Below are 17,201 nucleotides of genomic sequence, written 5' to 3' on the forward strand. Positions count from 1 at the left end.
TACCCGCAAAAAAAAAAAGGAAGGAGGACAAGGATATGACATTTCACCACAGAGAATATGAAGGTAATGTTATATTCGCGGTCCATATTGGTTTGGTAACCCCGGATCACACATCCTCCGACCGCGGGGCGCGAAGGAGACTTGCGCCGGGCTTCAGCAGCGCGGACGCGGTAGTATTTTACACACCTCACCCCGGCGCTACAGCGGCTATGGGCAGAAAATCTATGGGCTCCTGTGTTAAGAATTACATGCTTTAATGACAACTGTCGGTATTCACACGAGCTTCGTGTTGATTAGCACACTTCGTCGTGATTATTTTATGGTGTAAACAGGCCCGGCTGCAGAATGAAATGACTGAGGGGGCATGTGAAATTGTTAAGGGGGCTTAACTTTATACCATCAATGAACAATACACAATAACTTGCTTAGTAAAAAAAGATAAGCCAGCTTCATTTATTATGCATATATTAACCCTTTCACGCTTAATTTTAATATTCTAACTGACTCTGAGTTTTTTCAAGGCGACTGTTATTTTAGAATTTAGAACGTTCCCCCTTAATGTTTCCATGGCAACGCGTCATATTTGTCACGTGACACACCGCGGATATATCGCTTTTATTTCCTTTTCCCTTTTTGATTCAAAATACTCACAAACTTGCTTATCATGTCATCAACTATCTGATAAAAAAAATGTGTATGTGAGTGTGTTTGGTCATTTAAAAACCTTTATAAATAATCTTGATCTTGATCTATAACGTGAGATGGCTGTTTCTTTGCGCCGCGTTCTGAGAATCCTGTGAGTCATCAATTTCTCCCGAATTACATGCAAGAAAGTGGAATAGAAGAATAGAGTAAACTACTTTATAGTTACTTCCACTGTGTTTGTCTGATATGATGAATAGCACACGTCGGCAAATTATATTTGAATAGATTGTTATTGCTGCTTCCACAGACATCAGTGTGTATTTTACAAACTCCAAATGTATTGTTTTACTAGTGCTTAATGTGTATTTAATTGTCTGAAACCTAAAATAAAAATTGTGAGGTTGAAAACACTGCATAGTTGTGATATATGACAGCGCTGAGCGCGTCCGACTCTGGCTCAGCGCCAACCAACGCGCGAAAGCACAGTTTGAATCTGGCAGTTATGTCACGTAACCGAACATTCTAAATCCCATATGTGGGACCGTACTCTCAGGGGCACTGAAATAAAAAAAAATCCCATATATGGGACTGTACCGCTCAAAAGGTTAAACATTTCATTTGTAACCATAAATACAAAAATGAAACTGAGGGGGCACAAATCAGATCTGAGGGGGCAATGCCCCCTTTTGCCCCCTCGTGGCGCCGGGCCTGGGTGTAAATCAAATCAAAATCAAGCCATCTGTTAAAATGGGCGCCGAAATGAAAACGCCGTTGCTAAAGCCTTGCGTCAGATGCGTGTCATATACGTTAAATTATAAATGATGCTGTAATAAGTTACCAGGTTTGTTGCACGTTTAATATGCCGGTGTAAAAATCCATAGTTGGCTTACATTTCAGTACGAAATGTGTTTTTTTAGCTGTAACCTACTCTGTGTGTGAAATTTGCTTATTGTTTGTTTGTAATGCCGTTTTTAACTTTATGAAAGAGTTCCTGCACTCTGAATACTAAATTATAGTTTAAATGTAAAAAAACGAAAAATAAAAATGGTATAGTTAAAAATAACTATTGTCACATGTTGTATTGTTTTAGGAGACACAGACAAGTGGGCACTGGAAGGCCAAGTTGTGTGTGTGAGGAGGGCTTTCAGCACAGTCTGGCCTTCCCATACTGTTCACAGCATATTACATATTCAATCAGGAGGAGGCAGTACCTTGGAGTTCATTCAAAGGTAATGATTGAATTCTTAACAACCTCAGTACCTGCATTTTACACATTTATTCAATATCAGAACTTGCCTTTTCTGTTGAGGCCTTTAAAGGGATAGTTCGGCCAAAAATTATATTAAACCCATGATTTACTCACCCTCAAGCCGTTCGAGATGCATATGTCAATCATTTTTCAGACAAACACATTTTCAGTTATTTTAGAAAATGTCTTAGATCTTTCAGTGGTTATAATGTGAAGTTATGGGGTCCACTCCTTCAAGCCAGTTATTTTCATTTATAAAGTTTTAAATATGTATATTTTTACGACAAAACCGCACGGATTACCCTCAGAAGGCCTTCGTTTATCCCCCTGGAGCCGGATGGGTTACTTTTGTGAAGGATGCATGCACATTTTTGGGACTTGAAGGAGGTGGATCCCATAACTTGACATTATAACCACTGAAAGATCTAAGACATTTTCTAAAATAACTGAAAATGTGTTAGTCTGAAAAATTATTGACATATGCATCTCGAACGGCTTGAGGGTGAGTAAATCATGGGTTTAATATCAATTTTGGCCGAACTATCCCTTTAACACAATGTTTCTCAACTCGAGAAGAGAGAAGAGTCCAATTTTAAAAACATGATTACAAGCCTCAAAAACTTAAAACCAATCTTAATTACATATTGTCTGTTTCCTGACCCTTTAGGCGCTTTGTATGTATTAATCCGGAAAGAGGAACAAAGAAATCAAGAGAAAATTTGCCATCTAAAACAACAGGGCAAATGGTACAGAAGAAACAGGTTGCAGTGAACCCACATGTTGCCACTCTGCCCAGCAAAGTGATGGATTAACAGTGGAATTTCTGAAATGTAAGTAGTACACACACACACAGATCTATTTTCCCTTTAATTGTAACCTTTTAATATTCTCTATCTATCTCTAAAGCCCTTTTCACACAGCGCGATGTTCCCGGGAAATTGCCAGAATGCCTTCTGTGTGAACGCAAACACGACCTGGGACTGATGCCGGGATCGATGCCGGGTTGGGGACCTAGTAACATTGCCGTGTTCAGTCCCGGAACGTGCGCTATGTGAACAAAAGCCGTAATAATGCCGTGTTGTAGTGATGACGCTGAAGCCGGGATTGTTCGCCAGCTGTGAAACGGTACGTAATGCGCAAGTTTATGATTGAATCAGAGAAAAAAATGCACAAGCGTGGTTTCTTGAGAGAGAGAGAGATCGCAGCTCATAAGCAAACTTAAGACGCTGCTGAGACATTACAAGTCACATCGATGTCACGTGTCTTTACGTGTTGTGTGTGAATGCACTCTCTGATTCCGGAAAATCACTGGCAGTGTGAATGAACCAACTCAAATGAACCTGGATCAAATTTCCGGAATCTCTGTGTGAAAGGGGCTTAACTGTATCTGTCATCCCTGTATCTGTCTTTGACTGTATCATTATGTTTTGTAATATATCTAATATATATTGTCCTCTTTTTTCTTTTCAATGTTTCTAGCCACTCTTTGCATCCTGTGATGGAACAGCATTCTGGAGCTGAATTGTTCTCCATTTTTGATCAGAAGTTTGTTGGACTGACTTGGGGCCTTGTTGTTTGGACATGTTTGTCTGGTAATGAAGTGGTGAGAATTCACCCGTCTCTTTTTGTTTTATTATTATGATCATGTCGGTCAACTTGTGGTTTTAAATGTATGTTGTTTGCGTATTTCTTCTTTGTGTGAAGGGCCATGACGGCTAATTTGTTTCAAGTAATTTAAAAATATTTAATTTCATGTCCATTTAAAAAAAAAATACAATTTTGTGAATAAAAATGAAATCAAAATAATACAAAATACACTGTTTATGACTTTTTGTCATGCAGATTTTAAAGTTATAAATTTTTACCTGTTTTTCAAGATAAGTATGTTGAATTATTTTTTTTTGTTTTGTGAAGTAATAGGGGAATTAAGTTGTGCATTATATAACACTTTATGTATTTAAAAACAATTGTTTAAAGCTTATGTAGTTGATAAATAATTTACATTTAAAATTCAGCTGCCAGTCATTAATACACAAAAATCAGGAAAATATATTGTATACTCCATTTTACAGACTGTTAAAAATTACCTGTAAATTTTACAGTAAAATACTGGCAGCAGGGTTGCCAGCCAATTACTGTATTTTTTACAGTAGCGTTTCTGTAATTTAATTTACAGAATTTTACTGTAATCAGAGAATACAGTAAAATTCTGTAAATTAAATTACAGAAACGCTACTGTAAAAAATACAGTAATTGGCTGGCAACCCTGCTGCCAGTATTTTACTGTAAAATTTACAGGTAATTTTTAACAGTGTATATACTGTACTTGTTAAGAACAGCCATACTGCCTGTTAAATACTCATGGTGCCACTTTAGTTATTTCTGCAGCGTATGACAGATTTGCTCAATTGTGAAACATTCAAATGGAACGCAATTGAAATGTAAATTGGAAGCTGGGGTGCAATTCTGCTGCTAAAAAGACAAAGAAAAAAAAACCCAGACAGCACTTATTGCACACAAGGGCTGTTTAGAGCTAACATGTAGCATCTTGGGTATTTATCACCATAAAGAAGGTACATAATGCCAAATTTACTGTAATTGCATTCCAGAGTCCAAGACAAACCGAAGCTGGCGACACTATCGAGAGAAGTGGGGAGAGATTGCTTTTAGAACAGCTTGCTAATCTATTTCTCGGCCTTTAGACCCTCCCCTGAGGACTGTTGCAAGAGATAAGGATGTAGACACCAGCACTCTGCTGATTTACGGGCAGCCAGCAGATGAATCCTTAGGTAACGTCTGAGCTGGGGTCACCGGTGATAAACTCGGAGGTAAAATTACGGCATGGGAAGACATAACATTCCTTATGGACAGAGGGCTATTCAGAGGTTAGTTTAGGCCACCATGCCAGACAAAACATTACGATGAGAAGGTGGATTAAGAAAACTCAATTATGGGACAGAATGTCAATGTTTTAGAGTTGAGGTATAAAGTTCAGAATAGTTTAGAATCCTGCAGAAAAAAAATAAAAATCTTAAACCACCAAAGATAGTTTGCTGGTCTAAAATGATTTAACCTGGTCTCTCAGACTGACAACCTGCACAAGGCAAAACAGTCAAACAGATTGTTGTTTTTATTGACCATGAAACTTTAGGCAAGATGTCCAAGTTCATGCCAGCACAGATAAAACTTTCAGCTGGTCTCAGTTCATTGGTTTATCACAGCTGATGTTCTGCTCTCATTGGTGGTGGTGACCTGGTGTAAAACAGTGAAGCTGGTGTGCATTATTTACAACACACAACCTCAGCAAACAATGAGGGAGTAATGCTCTGTCTCTGGAAGACAAGTGTGGCTCAGCTTTTCCTCCCACAGGGGTGAATGCACCAACGTTTATCGAACATAAAAACTGCCTTTCAGCCAGACATGCGAGGAGTGTCCGTCACCTCAAGTCAGGGGCAATAAGCGGCATTCAATAAAGCGTTAGCGCAGACCCGCTAAACTGCTTCCCAATGAAATATTTCTCCTGATGTCTGTCCTGGGTCTAATTTCTTCTAACTGCCCTAATCCTAAGGAATGAATGTCTGCTTGTGGGTACTCCAGCATTGATTACAATTTTCTCATTTCCTCTCTAGAGAAGTTTGTTTACGAAGAGCGACGTATCGTCAGTGTAGAAATGAAAGCAATTCACTTTAAATCAATCTACAGTGGCTCAGCTGTGCTCCCAGATCTCAACGCACAGTCATTTGTTTCATGTCAGCTGAGCAATCCGAACACTAAAGATCAAGGGAATGAAAAAGGGGAAGAGAGAGAGAGAGAGAGAGAGAGAGAGAGAGAGAGAGAGAGAGAGAGAGAGAGAGAGAGAGAGAGAGAGAGAGAGAGAGAGAGAGAGAGAGAGAGAGAGAAACACACCAAGTGATTTCTGGCTCAATTCATCCGCTCAATGTGCGCCAACACCGCAATTAACTCATGTAAAGAGATTTTCAACCAATACATTTGTGTTAACTGAAAAGGGAGGCAGGCTTTGTTTTGTGAGATGTTGACAGAAAACACTGACTTTCAGTTGCAGACAGTCTTTCAGAGTGTGTTTGGAAAATCAATGTCTTTCTTTTAGAAATTTGATGGAACTTCAGCGGGAGGTGTCAGAGGGCCCTTCAGAGCTGTGTTAAAATGAAACCAAAGGTCGGACCATGAATAATGATGTATGCTGAAATTTGATTTCTTGTGAAGATGGGTCAGAGGGTGAAAGTATGCATGTAAAGCTACAAAAGAGAATTAGCTGGTTCCATGGATGCCGTTCACCATGGCCAGGTAAACAAAGCTGCGAAATACATACAAGCAAGCAAAGAAATAAAATAAAATAAAATAAAATAAAATAAAATAAAATAAAATAAAATAAAATAAAATAAAATAAAATAAAATAAAATAAAATAAATAAAATAAAATAAAATAAAATAAAATAAAATAAAATAAAATAAATATGTACTGAACAATTCAAGGCAATCTTTTTGATACAGGCTTCATCAAATGCAGGTGCATGCACCCAAGCAAGGGATTTCCACTTCGCCCCATCCAGAGCAGGAATACATTCTCATTCTTGAGGTCTTTTATTGTATCCATGGCAAAGAAATGCTATAAACAAGAGTCTTACCTTGTCGATTACGTCTCACTTTCAAGCACTTGACATTTTATTAGGCCTCTGTAATCTACATCTCACCTATCCATTACACACGTCCTGCTATTTTTTTTTGCTAATGTCATTCATTTCTCAGCCTCGGAGCCTCTAGACAAGATGAAGCTGACACAAGCGGACCACGATAAGTCAGAAAGGTACATAATGCATTTTGAAGTCACACGCTACCTGAGAGAGAGTGAGAAAAAACAAAGCATGCTTTCATTTGTTAGGATTAACCAACTCTGAAAATAGCGACACTGTTACAGCTGTGAGATCCCAGCAGTTACCATAGATACCATGTTTAAGGAGAGGGACGGAGGCGTCTTTGTTTCTAGAATCACCGTAGCGACCACAGATATTCATCGGTGAAGAGAGCCATGAAATACCTGGCAGAAAGACAGAATGTGGCTTTCAGAGACAAGATGTCGTTACACGGATAAGCTTGTGCCTCTCTTCACCACCCACTTGATTGGCTAAATCTGAGCCCGGCACTTCAACGCCTCTTCTAATCACTTAGACCCGACAACATGTCTGATTTATCTGCAGCGGTGGGACTCCATGTAGGTCTAAAAGACACCTAAATGCTCAACAATTTAAACCAGTAGCTCTTAACCTTTTTGACTCAAAGGCCCCTCGCGGTCCAGCACCATATTTGAAGGCCCCTAAACAAAATAATATTAACAGAACTATAACTATAATATTTATTAATGATAATATATTATTAACATAAATTAAGAGAGTTGATATAGGTAAGATAATTAATTGTGTGATTACTTTAATTAAATTAGATATATTTAATATATTAACAAAAATAATATATTTTTTTAAATAATTGTAGGTCTTCCTGCGGAAGTTTGCAGAGTCCCCCAGTGGGTTCCGGCCCCCTGATTGAGAACTGCTGTTTTAAAGGATATCCTAAGACTACAAAACTGCAAAAATCATCGCAAAGTTACCAACTATGTGCATCACATGTACATATAAAAATATAAACTATTATCTAGTTAATATAGAATGTTTTTCACTGTACCTTAATATGCCATAGTTGTTTTACATTGTAAAAACAGTATTATTGTGGACAAAAAAGTAAAAGTAGTGAGTGCCTGTTCACAATAATACAGTACATATTCAACTCCTAATTCTAGAACAGAATCATAAAAAATAAATTAAATAACAAACATTAAAATGTAATTAATAATAATAATGGAATACTTATGTCACACTTAAAATGTGTAGGCCTACATCTAATTGGATTGTAACCATGAGCAAATAATGATAGATATTAATGATTGTAAAATGTTCCGCTTAAATTGTGTTTCTTCCACTTGGACCAATAGTTTATGTTAAAGTAAATAAATCTAAAGAAATAAATATATAAAACAGATATAAAAATAACACAAAGACATTGACATGTTGTTAAGATGTGAACTTTAAACAGAACATCTTTCTATACAGTATGATGGTCCCAAAAACCAAAGGGATCTGTTTTCTGAATGCTTAACAGAGACACCTCTTTCACCTTCATCCTCCTATCTCTCCATTAGTGAAAAGCAGCTGGAATTGGAGAGTAGGTATAAGGGAAAGGTCAACTTGCTGATGTAGCTGTTGACTGATGGGCCAGTGTCCGGCTGCCATTCTCCCACAGCTCACTCAGACAGGCAGTGTACATGTGGTGGTCTGTGTGAACCATGCAGACAAGCAGGAGATTGGTATTTATACACGTTATTGATTTCATCTCTAATTGAGGCCCATTCTGGCTACTGCCGAGGGGAAAAGAGCTGGGTCATCTCTCTTTCAGAAGAAATGGCCTCTAATCACAGATATCTCTTGAAAATAAGGTGGCCTTCACTAGGAATGGTATGACTCAGAAGAAGCAGCTTTTGTTTTCCTCATTTTTCTCACTGTACTTTTCTTTTACCTATTATTTTTCTCCCTTTTTACAACATGCCAAACTCCTCTTTCATCCCTGAAGTATTCAAATGTCGGCTAATGTGTGGCCTGGGCATCAGTTTGCTTTGTGTCTCTCAAGGCCCACAGGACCAAATGTAAGAGGACAGCAATTGAGGCGGAGTGTGCCAGGAAGCCAAGACCAAAAAGCCTGGCAGCCATTGAGAAGCATGGATGTTGGGTCTCAAACAACATGGTTCCCTCACTTCTCGGTCAAAACCAGATGGACATTGCTAAGAACAGCATCAAGCGTCAGGGGCCACTATCAGCCAAATGGATTTTGCATGGAAACACACACACACACACACACACACACACACACACACACACACACACACACACACACACACACACACACACACACACACACACACACACACACACACACACACACACACACACACACACACACACACACACAAATTTGGTTAGCACACTGGTTAACACACTTTTAGGCATGATTTAGTACTGTACAAATTGTATATTCTATTTCCTAACTCTAGCCCTACCTCTAAACCTACTAATCACAGAAAACTTTCTGCATTTTTACACTTTCAAAAAACTGTTTCAGAGGACCAAAAAAATGTCCCCACAAGGTCAAAGGTTTTGGGTATTGTTATCGTGGTATTGCAATATAGGGTTTACCAGGACCACACACACACTGTATACACTACAGTTCGATATTTTGGGGTCAGTAATATTTATTTAGAAATGAAGTATTTTATTCAGCAAGGATGCATTAAATTGCTAAAAAGTAAAGTAACACGGTAAATACATTTATAATGTTACAGAAGATTTCTATTTCAAATAAATGTTTTTCTTTTCAACTTCCTATTCATAAAAGAATCCTGAAAAGAATCACGGTTTCCAAAAAATTACTAAACAGCATAGCCGTTTTCAACATTGATACAGTAATAGTTAAAAATGTTTCCAAATCAGCACATTAGTATGATTTCTGAGGGTTCATGTGACAGTGAAGGCTGGATTAATGGATGCTGAAATTTCAGCTTTGCCATCACAGGGATAAATTACATTTTAAAATATATTTAAATAGAAAACAGTTCTTTTAAATTGTATTAATACTTCACAACATTACTCAGACGTCTCTGTGTCTGCCATATGATCTTCTCTTTGTCTCCTCTGAGCCAGGAAACACTAGATAAAAATGATTGATAGCCTGTCTTGTTAATATTAGAGTTACGTTAGGAGGCTGATGAGCTTTGCTTTCCTTGAAACTGCCTTGATTATGCAGCATCATGAACGAACACTCAGCACCCCAAACACACACATCAATCAGTAAATGCAAAAAATAAATCGGCATATTGCAGAGACAAGGGGAATCAAAAAGCAGGGTCCACAAAAAAAAAAAAAAGTCCTTGTACAGGCCTACACCTCTCCCAGAACACTTTTCCATACTAAACTGGAGCTCAGCCAAAATTCTTCTGATTCGCTCATGCTCCCGACTCACCATCTGCTCTTCTCTACAACTAAATACCTTGAGGATGTCGAATTTTTTTTTTTATTTGTGAGTGTCAAGCACGTAAAGGACACAATGAATAATTATTTGGTGGTAGAAGAGTAATATTCTCTGTTGCATTATTGTATTTATTTTATTGTTGTATTGTAAAAAAAAAAAAGTGTTTGCTTTGCTTTAAAATCTGTTCTGAATGCACTTTTTTACTCTGTCTTCCTTCCTTTATCTATTACTCACAGGAAAAAAACATGCATTATTAAAACTACATATTGGTGGTACCTAAATATGTCCAAAGTTACTGTCTGGAACATAAAATTTGATGCACTCATACTCGCTGAAACCCTCAAAGTTAATAGATAACTATAAATAATTAAATTGACTGGATGAAAGGATGGCAATATGCAAATACGTTCAGGTAGATAAGATAAATTATAAATCTGACTGTCAAAGACAGATAGCGTGTTTTTAAGTGAAAATGTTTTTGAGGTTTACTGCATCTTTGCAATATAATATTGCAGTACAATATTGACTTACCTCCATGTTCCAGCCAGCGTATGCAAACATCTAAGCAAAACAAAGCACCATACTAGCAACATATGTTTATATAATAACGCTGCCTTCACATGCTATCGGAAATTTCCTACTTCCCACTTCTGAAGTCTTGATTACGAGCTTGTTGCATTCAAGTCCTTTGTTGTCGGAAAGAACAAGAATTGCAGGTCTAACTTAAGTTTAACAGATTAAGTGTTTAAGAACACTAGGTTTATTCTTGCCTATTTATTGGATAAATCTTATTAAAGTCAAAACGAAATTTAGGGTCCCATTCATTGGTAACATTCACCAGCTATCTATTCTGGAATTTCCATCAAATACAGGTTATTTTTACTTGCTTTGTATAAAACATACAATACGCTTCAAATTATTATTCATGTAAATATGCAGACGATGTAGCTGTTATGGAAAAAACTAATAAAGAATACCAGTCACAGGAGCAATCGTTCTCCCCTCTATCATGTTTAAAGTTTATGGCACACCCAACTCAGGAACTTGGGTATCAAAATTATCCCCAAGCTTTGCATATATAAATATGATTTGAGAGGGCTTTCATGTCCAATTTTTAACTAGGAAACTCGCATTTACGATAATTCCAATAGCATGTGAAATTAACATAAAACATTGGCAGCTTAGCTTGGGCAGGTATCATTGGTCATAAGTATCAAATTACATTCATAATCGGTCTTACAGTTGTTAAGTGTGTTAAAAGTTTTGGCTGAGAATCGAAAATCAATTCCAATTCAGAAATAGGATACTTGAGGTCAGGATTCGGATATTTGTTATAAAATAAAAATAAAAATTGTTACCTCTTACCGATTGCTTTGTGTGCATTTTAATATGACTTTAAACCATTCAAGCGCAAGTAGAACCATGCTGTTTTCTGCGTTAAACACACATCCAAAGCACGACAGAAAAAAGTGATTTTAAACCATTCAAGCACAAGAAGGCTCACACGGTTTTCTGTAGTGCGCACACATCCAAAACGTGTGCACACAAAACCGACCTCTCATACTGAATAGTCAACGATTCTAATTATTATTTTGTTGTACACTTTACCTGATTGGAATTTAATCGATTGGAATTGATAATAATCGGAATCGATAAGCAAGATCTTAATCGCGATCGTTAAAATTAAAACGATACCCAACCCTAGTAAAGTCAAAGCTTGCATATGTGCCAAACTATTTAAATTATAATGAGAATATAAAAAGCTGCTCTTTCAAGCACATGCTTCATGCACTATGAATATTTTAAAACAGGATGTTTATGCTGATATAACATGCACACACACTAAAGCATGCACAAACTTTGATAGGGGAAAAATTAATTAGCAATCTCATCCTGCCACAGTCTAGGAGACCACTGCACACAGAATTCACAAAAATTTCTTCTAATTTAAGATCTAATTTTGAAATGTTTAAAAAGATGTTTAAAAACCAACATTCAAAACCACCTCTAGAGAAAACACTTTCATGTAATAGGACTTTTGACTCAAAACCTTAGTTACTGAGATAAAGCATTGTGACAACTAGCCCCATTCTCCCCTCATCCAGATATCACACCAAAGCTGTGGCGTCTTTATCTGTCCCTCTCCCTGATGTTTGGCACCAACTTCTATGGCACCCATGTTAAAGGCACTGTGTCCCTCTAAGCATTGCCTGAAAGCAGCTTAACATGCTCACTGCCAGCTTAGTGGTGCATTAATGCATGAAACAGCAGGTCATTCTGTGCAAAAAAAAGAAGACGAAGTGAGAGAGAGAGGGGAAAAAAAAGGAAAATTATGGCTTATGCATGCATGTGTGCTTGTATGTGTCAGAGGTTGACCAGACATTCAGAGAGAACAATAAAACCTGTGTTTGTATTCCACGCAGGTAAATGGATGGTTTCCTCAATTTGCACTTGGCAAAGTGCTTTTCCTGCCTTTACTCATAGGCCTACGAACATCGCCACTTAAACGAGCCAGTGAAATGCTCTCTTTAAGGATGTATAAACAGGTAGGTATGCGGCAACTCCCTGGTTTGTCATTACGTCTAGATAGACAATACAAGATCTTTGTAGAGAGCGGAGGAACATTGAAAGTATGCCATGTTCACATCCCTAATGAGTTTACAAAGTGAATCACGACCAGCTCTTCCCCTCTAATGGAGCTCATAGTCTCGGTCCGATGATTTGCGGATCCGATTTCCTACCACAGACCTTCACATTTTCACAAGAGCACTCTGGATAGATATATCCATGCAGGGAGTGCATGGAAGAAGCAGAGTAGCACAAAGAGACAGAGTAAAGCCATGGAGCCAGAGAAGGGTGGCTGCCCACTGTTTCTTTGACTTCTGGACATGTGATTGGCACAACAATGTCTGTCTCGTCGCTAAGATCAACAGTTCAAATCCATAAAATACCAGACTTATACTGGGTGTTTTGGGAGGATGTATGAACCAATCAGGGTCAGCCTCATTTTGGTCGTTGCAGTAGTTCCCATGGCAATGAAAAACCTGTGGGCGGCAGATGAATCTGAAGGAAATAGCGAAGGCCTTTATAGAACGCATAGGTGAAAAGCCCTAAAGGCTTTGGAAAAAGATATGCTTTCTAAGCCATTGGACTGATGGAATTGTGGGCACTTTGAGAAAGATATACCAATCATCAAACAAAACAAAACAAAAAAATGAATGAATTAAAAAATTCTAATTCATGCAATCACATATGTAGCTGCACATTTCTGACAAAATAGATTGTTTCTACGGTTTAGTATAACAACAATCTTGACTAAAATAAACAGGTTCCCAGTACATTCTGCTTGCACCCCTAAAAAATAGTAGGGGTGGTGCATGCGTTTTTGCTCACACACATACATAGATACGCCTTGGCACACATTCCCTTAGCCCTGGCTGGCCCGACAGTATTCCAGCTGTGAATAATGTCCTCAGGATCAGAAAGCATTAATCAAACATTCACACAAACACACCCACAAGTACTGTACATAAGTTCACATACTGTACACACTTGCAAACCATTTGACTAAGAGTTTGTGGAATAAAAGATCATGAATATCATAGCTTAAGCGTATACTACAAATAAAACTCAAAGTGTGGACAAATAATCTTTAACTTTGAAGCCTATATTAAAGACTGAAGGATAAATCAAAATTACACATGCAGCAGCAAAGATGAATTACATGTGGCTGACTGCTAATTAGCAGTATGTGTTTGTCTTTATAAGAGGTTTGACTATCAGTAATTTTATATGTGAATGAGCAAAGCATTTATACTCATGGCAAATGGAAGCAGAAACAAGTATAAAGAACAGCCGGAAATTCTATACATCGACTGCACATGCAAACAGACACAGACCCGAGGAGGTGCCACAGGATTTTATAGAGCTCATTATGGTTGACATTAGAGTGGCGATTTGGAGGGCTGCCATACAAAAGAGAAGTGAACATGCTCCCCAGGCAAATGAACACACACTTATGCTATTTGTAAGGTACTCAAAAACCTTCAAATGGTTTTTAACATCCACTGTCCAATTAGATCAATGTGAGGTGGGCTCCATTCTCCAAGTTCAGCGATGGGGAGATCAATCCACAAAGTTCACTCACGTTCAACCCACACCCAACATGAATTGTAATCAAAATGCTACACTCTAAATTATTTTAAACATAATTTTGATTCTTTAAAACTGATAAAGTATGTTGTTTATGACCTCATATTAATTGAAACATTACATATTTGTACTCCATTTGTGTGATCATATTTTAACAGTGAACTCCAAAAAGGTATTTTAAATATTGGAAAAAAATGCCTCCAAGACATAACATCTAAACATCTAAACATGCCCTTAAGAATTCTTAAGAATTAAGCACAAGACACTAGGCCAAAATGTTAATTTCTAACTAAATCTTCATACCCACTAACACTGCGCTGCTAAATCATTGCCTGCTCACTTGCATTAAAACCTAGGAATCTAAATATGAATACCATCATATGAACTAATGATTGCTTCACACCACATGCCAAAGCTGTATTTCATATTCAAAGAAAACAGAATTCACACTCAATGCATAAACATCAAAGTGTTCCACAGCAGCTTTAGCACTGAGGCTACAGTACTTTTTGCGACTAAAATGCATTATAAACATTTATCAACAGAAGATTTGCTACATAGACTGACGCATTGAAAAATGGAGTAAACCTCTCAAAATGGTGTAAAAATTAGTAATAAAAAAAATTTAATCACAATGCATGCTTGAATATTGGGATATATATTGGGATAAGAGATGGACCAATCGTTTGTTTTTTATTATGGGGCATCTCTGCCAAATAATGCTGCAAACTATACAGAGAACCCCCTTATTTGGTGAACTATAATATCGGTTGCAATTAACAAGAGAGGTATTATATTAAACTGATATTTATTTTCAGATATAATAATTACACCAAAATAAAAAACTGAAATGTTTGTATACAACTCAGTTGCACATATAAGGTAGTTTTCATAAGCACTTGTCTTCATGGCAAATGTATTCAAATAAACATATATAACTAACAGTAAATAAGCAGCTCCTCTCTCTCTTTTTTTATAGGTTGAAACACTGATTGAGAGATTACGAGACATGATATAGATTTCAGTAAGTTGTACTGTATCTTTCAACATACCTTCTGATATTCATGCATGTTTTTCTAGATATAATTTGTGTTAAAGTGGAAGAAAAGACTCGTGCTCCGCACTGGGGCATGAACTGAGGCACTACAGCGATCTGTCACGTCACATTTAAGAGCGTCAAAACACCATTTATTGTTTGAATTTCATCATAAAATTGACAGACTTTGAAAGACGACACTTTGATTATTTTTAGAAGTAACAAAGCAAAGAGCTATTCGTGATTATTGGATGAGAGGCACGCTACAAATAATGTTTAGTACAGGGAAAAACTGCAGAACTATGGGTGATTCATAGGGTCAAATAGAGCCTGCTTTTATGTAGCTGTTTTTAGCTGTTAATGTGTTGTTCTTGCCCTAAATTCAACACAAGAGATTTTCTTTACACACAGTGCGAGTTGCAGCCTGAAACATTTTTCCAAACCCTTTTGATTGACAGTATCGGCCCTGATCTCGGCTGTTTTTAAACAATCGGCCAATAGTGAAAATACTAGCTATAATATATCAATTCATATTTATAATAGTATAGATATACTTGACTTGTATATTGAGAGAATATTTAGTAAAATTGACTGAATCCAGATGAAGTTTGGCTTCAATTCATGCAGATTTATCTTGATGCAAGCATTTGCTGCTTGTGTGTCTGTAAAATAGATTAATACGGAATACCTGCATTATGTAGTGTATTTCCATGTCTGGTTCCTGAGACTCTGGCCTTCATTGACTATACGCGTCCCAAGTCTCTGTACTATTAACCTTCTCCATTAATGCAAGTACTGTCTACCTACTCTTGTACCTGCCTTCCACCATGATCCTGTGTGTGTGTGTGTGTTGCACTTCTTATTTACAGTGCTTCATTCGCCAGCCAGTACCGGCATCATTTATTACCACTCACCCTGTCAATCAAATTGCAAACCTTCGTTCCCTCAGCCAGCGACAGACTCTCAAAGTCTGCAGTGCTGAATGTTTAGCATACCAATCAGCAGCAATACTCAACACAAGAAAGCAAGGTCCAAATAAAGGGAGGAATGGAAGAGGTGATTTAGGAGATACTGTGAAGGGGGTAACAAGGAAATAGTAGATGAGCCCGAGAGAGAACAGGATTGAATAAAGGTAAAAAGTGAGAAATGGACAAGAACAAAAGCAAGAGGCACAAATGTTTTATTTTAATACAACTGTTAAAAGAGAGAGAGAGAGAGAGAGAGAGAGAGAGAGAGAGAGAGAGAGAGAGAGAGAGAGAGAGAGAGAGAGAGAGAGAGAGAAAGAGTGCTCATGCAAGGTAGAAATGTATAGCAGAGCTCTGGGCGTGAACGGTATCAGACTAAATCAATGCCGAACAACCTGAGTCTCCTTCCAGCCTGATTCCATCAATACTGATGCTTTCTGAAGTAGCACACCTAAAAGACAATTTTCACATACAGGTCAGACAGGACGTAACATTTGATTCCTCAGCTGTCCATGAAAGAGACATCAGCTCCAGGAACACCTGGAGGTTTTTCATGATTTAAAATAGGCTTGAACTGAAACAATCAGAGACAGATGCATTTGTGCAAAATGGTTTGTTTGAAATTACATCACTTAGTATTTGAAGCAGAGAAATAAATAGACTCTATAAAGTCTCTAAGCTGGCATGTGCTGGGATAGATATGTTCTATTCACTAATTCTATGGATTTTGTTTTCCACGATAAAATGGTCACACTTTAGATTAGGGTTCAATTCTATTAACTAACTATTAACTAAGACTTTTGCCTGAATAAACTCCTAATTACTGCTTATTAATAGTTTGAAAGGTAGTTTAGAATTAGGGATGTATAATATGGTCATGTAGAATAAGGTATTAATATGTGCTTTATAAATAGTAATAAACAGCCAATATCCTAAAATATGCATGTTAATAAGAAACTAGTTAAAAGTGAGAATTGGACCCTAAATGTTACCAAAATTAGGCCTATTGCAGGACAACTGATGTTTCTTGAGTACTAAATCAGCATATTAGAATGATTTCTGAA

General features: G+C 37.3%; 1 protein-coding gene and 1 long non-coding RNA gene across 2 annotated transcripts in view; one reads left to right on the top strand and one right to left on the bottom strand.

Annotated features, from left to right (window-relative positions):
- nrg3a (neuregulin 3a) overlaps positions 1 to 17,201 on the bottom strand; it is a gene marked incomplete at both ends in the record, with an annotated part of 353,495 nt that overhangs the window by 288,475 nt on the left and 47,819 nt on the right. The window lies entirely within an intron of this gene.
- Positions 1,748 to 3,593, top strand: LOC308681832. The gene is made up of 4 exons (XR_014029073.1): positions 1,748 to 1,874; positions 2,562 to 2,724; positions 2,801 to 3,019; positions 3,374 to 3,593. It is a non-coding gene; the product is annotated as an uncharacterized lncRNA (long non-coding RNA).

This window comes from Scardinius erythrophthalmus (assembly GCF_964197995.2).
Source record: "Scardinius erythrophthalmus genome assembly, chromosome: 21".
Taxonomy (NCBI): domain Eukaryota; kingdom Metazoa; phylum Chordata; class Actinopteri; order Cypriniformes; family Leuciscidae; genus Scardinius; species Scardinius erythrophthalmus.